At 31.6% G+C, this 5,714-nt stretch overlaps 1 long non-coding RNA gene across 1 annotated transcript; it reads right to left on the bottom strand.

The window, feature by feature from the left end:
• Positions 1-2,588: 2,588 nt before the first annotated feature.
• On the bottom strand, positions 2,589-4,980 carry LOC124888109. Its single transcript, XR_007046082.1, has 2 exons — positions 4,023-4,980; positions 2,589-2,790 (listed from the first exon to the last, which is right to left on the bottom strand). It is a non-coding gene; the product is annotated as an uncharacterized LOC124888109 (long non-coding RNA).
• Between the last annotated feature and the right edge of the window lie 734 nt (positions 4,981-5,714).

Raw genomic sequence — 5,714 nt, 5'->3', positions numbered from 1 at the left:
TAATTTTGTGATTAGTTATCTCTTATCCCTCGTACTAAACGAGCTCAATTGCATTATTTATTATCACAAGTTTAAAGTCAATTAGGGTTCCCTCTTTTTTTTTTTTTTACTTTATATTCTTACAAGGTTATTAAAGTTAATTGTTTGCTAAAGACAATAAGAATTTGCTTATGCATGTTTTATGAGCAATTTCAATTATGCTCTGATACCAATATTGAAGCAAGAATATATTTAATTTCAATTATTAATAAAGACATAAAAGTATCATTTCACACAGTTGAAATAAAATGATTTTTTTCTTTAATGATTATTTTGTACTGCTTACGTTCAATATCATCAGGTCATTTCACTTTATTAACATTGTAATGTGGCCTTTGTTTTTTTCTTTGATTTACACTTGGTAAAAGTCAACCAAAGATTTTTGGAAGATTATTTGTTGGTTTTGTCAAACAAAGTTACTACTAAAGATTTCGTTGTAAATTTCTCTCATTCAGGGATGACTCTACCTTATAAAAAAAATAGGCGACCGCCTTAGACCCTCAAATTTGAGGGGCCTCAATTATTTATAATAATATAAATAATTTTTTTTTTATAAAAATTGAATATTATTTATAAAAAGTAATTTTTTATATAAAAGGAAAGAATTATTAAAAGAAGTTCACATATCTAGTGTACTATGTTCAAGAAAGATTAGATGCATTGATTATATTATTACTTAAAAAAGACTAATTAGAAAAAATTGATTATATAATTTTAAAATTAGAAAGAGGTTATTTTTTCTTAATACTTTAAGGCCTCTGTTTGATTTTTGGCTTAAGCCATGAATATGGTTGAATTGCCCCTGGTGTTGGGAAACACTTGTGTGAGCCCTTCTTTTTAGAGTGATCTTGTGAGGTTGTTCTCTTGATATTTGGGTTAATTAGAATGACTACTCTAATTTTGTAACCTTTCTATTGTATTCTTGTTGATATAGTGAAACTATTTTCTCCGCTCGTAACTGTAGGCCACACTGATCGAACCACATTAAATTTGTGTTTTCTTTATTTTCCTTAATTACCGCTACTATCAACTTGTTATTGTCTTTGTTATTGTAATTATAACATTGTTTGACTAAATTTCTCAATAACCGGGTTCTCGATCCTCACAAATATATTAAAAATACTCAAGTCGTACTAGACTATATTATGAATATCGAAAAAAATATTTGACCTCACACCTATAAAAAAAAATAGAATGACTATATCAGTATATTTAACTTCAAAGTCAAGTCACATCTCTTTTATGAATTAGTGAAATATAATAGTATCACACTAAAATTTTTGGTTATTCATACAATTCCTCTAACTTTAAAAGCAAGTATAATGAACACTATATGCTAGAATAATTTTGTAATCAATAGAGAATTAATCTAAATGCATTATCACGAGATGAATGAATGGTCTATTGAGTTAATTATAATGAAATTGTTCAGTTACCTTTAACATTACATTATATCTCTTTCATTAATTGGCGAAAACATACTCAAATCGCACTAAGATAGAATTTGATTCATGACACAATTACTCTAACTTAGATAATGAGTCAATTATGGTCATTAGAGATTTAATCTAAAATGCTTTTAATTTGGGTAAGATGATTGCATTTGAAATTTCTTTATTTTTATTGGTTGTTTTGAATTTAAACCTATGAGACTGATAAAAAATCCTATTAAAAGTGTTATTTCTATATGAGTCACGCAATAGACGAATCTAAATTTAAGCAAGCCATGCAATATGAACCTTTTTCTTTCCTTTTTGTAACTGAATACCAAAGTTAAAAACAGTTTGGTACACTAATGTTTCCTCTATATGTGGCATTCGAGAAAGATCGAACCACAATAATCTATTGTATACAGTTTTATTTTGTATTTCTATCATATAATGTTTTCACGACTTCAACTTATGAACCCTGATCACATAATATCAACTTTACTAAAGGATAACCAAGTTTGGCTGGCCTAGTGGTTAGCTCACTAGGTCGCTTAAGCAAGTGTCGGGGATTCGATTCCCACCTTGTGCATGTAACAATCAATTGGCCAACGACAAACTTTTAAATGGAACTCAGATCCACGAAAAATTAGTCTTTGACCTGTCGGGTTGGGTACACCAACCCCCATTCCCCCGCACCCAACCCCCCGAAAAAAAAACTCTTTTCACACATTATTTAAAAGAAAAAAACGAGGTTGGTCCCACCTAAAAAAGAACCTTACGGTGTAATTATTTTTCAAAAAGTTAGTTTACTAGAATAATATTTTCTTGGACTTTTCATTTTGTCGTTCTTTTACCGACTAAAACTATTACCACACACGTTATTTAGGAATCTCGACGACTTTGTTAGGTGACTTAGTATATTTAGTGTATAATAAATATATATAAAAAATATAATTTCTATAAATATATACATCTCTAAAGTTACTGTCTTGTGACCAAGAGGTCACGGATCTAAGTCTTGAAAACAGTCTCTGATAGAGATGCTAGATAAGGCTGCGTACAATACACCCTTATAGTGGGACCCTTTTCCGAACTTTGCGCATAACAAAAATTTTAGTACACCAAACTACCGTTTTATTATAAATATATACATGTTGATTATATACAAATTATAACATAATAATACAACACCAACAATGGAGTAATCCCACAAGTGAGGTCGAGAAAGGGTATAGTGCACAAACCACCTTATCCCTCATTCGTACAGATATAAAGGTTGTTTACGAAAGAGCCTTGCTTCAAGTGCAGCAGATCAACATAACTGTGAAAAGAACAGTTTGATAAAAAAAATATGTCAATTAATAAGGAAAGCAGTGTGTAACTTATATGGTAATCAGAGGCAGAGCTAGCCTTAGACCAGGGGGTTCATTTGAACCTCCTTCAGTAAAAAAAATTTACTATTTATATATAATTAAAATTATTGTTTACATATATAAAGTAGATGTTGACCCCCCTCCAGTTAGTTTTGTTTGTTTACTTCTGATCCCCATTAATGAAAGTCTTGATTTTGCCACTGACGATAATTGTATTAATTAAAATTTAGATCCCTATTATTTACATTCTTTAACATTTTATAAGGTAAAATTCACAAATAACCACGTTATTGTCTCTGTTATTGAATGGCTAACTGTCATATATTTTCCAAAACCATTTGTCTCTTTAAACTGATTTGCGAACAGAGATTCCGGCTAAGAAATTCTGTTGACCGAGGGGAAGGTGTTAGGCACCCCTCAATTCCGTGATTTGACCACGGTCGCTTGGCAGAACATATTAGCTAAATTGACGTTACAAATGCATAAACCACACAACGCACACAAAAATAATCACTCAAGCAAACAAAAACAAAATAATCCAAAATATAAAGTCCAGTCCAATTATACAGTCCAAAAATAGAAAATATAAATCCTATTCTAAACTATACCTTACCCGATTCCGCGGGTCTTCATCACGATCATTTTTCGCCAAACATGATACGTCGGGGCATTCCCCGATGAATAAATATATACAGATACTTCGGGGCATTCCCCGGCCAAATTATACAATTGAATTAAATACGATAAGCTAGAAAGAAACATTCACACGCACATTCTAACATTCAACCAAAATAACAAATTTTAAAATTTGCCTGCCCGAACCTATATTGCCTATCCGCTTTTGAGTTAAAATGATTCTATCAAATTCATACTTAATCCGAATTAAATAAAACGACAACGGTCCAAAATTTAACTACATTCAACTTTTTAACAACTTTTTATTCCCACCCCGAAATCCTTTTTCAACCACATGACTAAACCCATTCGACCATCAAATCCCTTTTCAACAATCGAAGCCAACATCAAACATATACGTCCAACAGAGATTCAAACATTTCATGCACATGAGTAATTCATACTCGTAGAAATAATTAATACGACTAAAATATCCAAATCTAAATCGCAAAATCACAACAAAACCACATTGGAAGTAATGAAAGGATAGAGTTAAGGAATGGACCTTCCGATATTGAATTTTGATGACAATAAGAGTCAAAAGAAGTCCGAATCTGAAGGCTCAGATAGAAAACCTCAACAACGATGAAGCCCCAACTCGGTATCGATAAATAGTAACCCGAAACTTACTGACTATAATACGACACGATTTGAGATGAACAGAAATCAAATCCCAAACCAACGCGAACCCCAAATTTTTAAAACAGAAATCGTGATAAACTCAACCCAAATGAGATTTTCCGTAAGAAAATGATCGAGAACAGCAATGAACAAATCAGCGTTGGTCGTATCAATGACGAAAACCCCAATGCGAACAATCGATTTCGGTGAAACTCGCCGTTTCCGGCCAGATTCAACTGGAATCGACCAAAACCAACGGCTACGGCGCCGGGTTCACCGAAAAACCTCAAATACTCTGTTGTCTCTCTCGATCTCCCCTATCTCTCCCTCGTCGTGACTTCTCTATTTCCGTTCTACTCTATTTCTGTGGGTGTACGCAAGCTTGTGACTGTGCGTGATGAAGGGGAAAAGAAGAAAAAAATAAAAAAAATCAAGTTTTCGACTGTGTTAATGGAGGTTTCTGTGTGTCATCTCCTCTCCCTTTTCAGCCTAATCTTTCTCGCCCCCACCCTCTATCGATCTCTACCTCTCTCTATCCCTCATTCTTTCCATGGAAACTGTGTGTGAATCTTCCAAGATCAGCGAGGACTGAGTGAAGGCTGTATGGGTATCAATTGAGAGTGGTGAGTGTATGTTCTGTTATTCCCTCCTCTCCATGGAAAAGAAAGTGTGTTGCTGTGTGCTTCAAGAAGAAAAAAAAAGAATGGACCAAAAATTCTGTGTGGGTGTATCCTCGAAGAAGAAAAGAAAATTCCAATGTTCTTTTTTTGGTTTCCTGATCGTGCCCTTTTTTTTTTTTTTTTTCTGTATGCTGAGGTTCCCTTTTCGTTTTTGTGTGTATGTGTGTACATATATATGAGGTGAGGGTGGGTATTGGGGTAGGGTATTAGGCATAGGTAATGATGTGTTGTCCAAAATTGATAAGAGGGTGGTTAATTTTGTTACAAAAGAATATTTGGGGATTAGGTTTATTAGTGGGTTTGTTATTTTTTATATTTTTATGGGATATAATCATACAGGTGAAGGCACGTGGTAAGACAAGGATAAAAATGTGTAACTTGGGTCTTCGGAAGAGACAGAATTAGGTGTCTACACTCATAAATTACTCTTATTTAAATTAGTAGATTCCTTTTTCAAATCAAACTCAAATATGAAGATTATTATTTTCATGATCTTCAAAATTTCAAAATATCATTCTCTTATATCTCTAACTATTTTTTCTTGTTAGCTTTTTTCATTTTTTTATCTTTTTATTTTTTTAATTTTAATTTCTTTTTCTTTTCCATTTTTTCTTTACACTTTATTTTCTCTCCTCTACTTTTTTTTTTTCCTTTTTCTTTTTTTTTTTTTTTTTTTTTTTTTTTTTTTTCTTTTTTTTTTTTTTTTTTCTTTCTTTTTTTTTTTTTTTAAAATCGCTTTTGTTTTTTACACTTCAATTTCTAGTTTATATTTCTCTTTCTTATTTTTTTTCTTTTTCACTTCTTTTTTTTCAATTTTTTTTTAATTCTCTACTATATCTATCTTTTATTTTTAAAAGAAAAATATCTATATCATATATACATATTTAAAAAATATA

The sequence above is a fragment of the Capsicum annuum genome, chromosome 10 (genome assembly GCF_002878395.1).
Source record: "Capsicum annuum cultivar UCD-10X-F1 chromosome 10, UCD10Xv1.1, whole genome shotgun sequence".
Lineage (NCBI taxonomy): Eukaryota > Viridiplantae > Streptophyta > Magnoliopsida > Solanales > Solanaceae > Capsicum > Capsicum annuum.
This window is presented reverse-complemented; position numbering and strand designations above follow the sequence as displayed.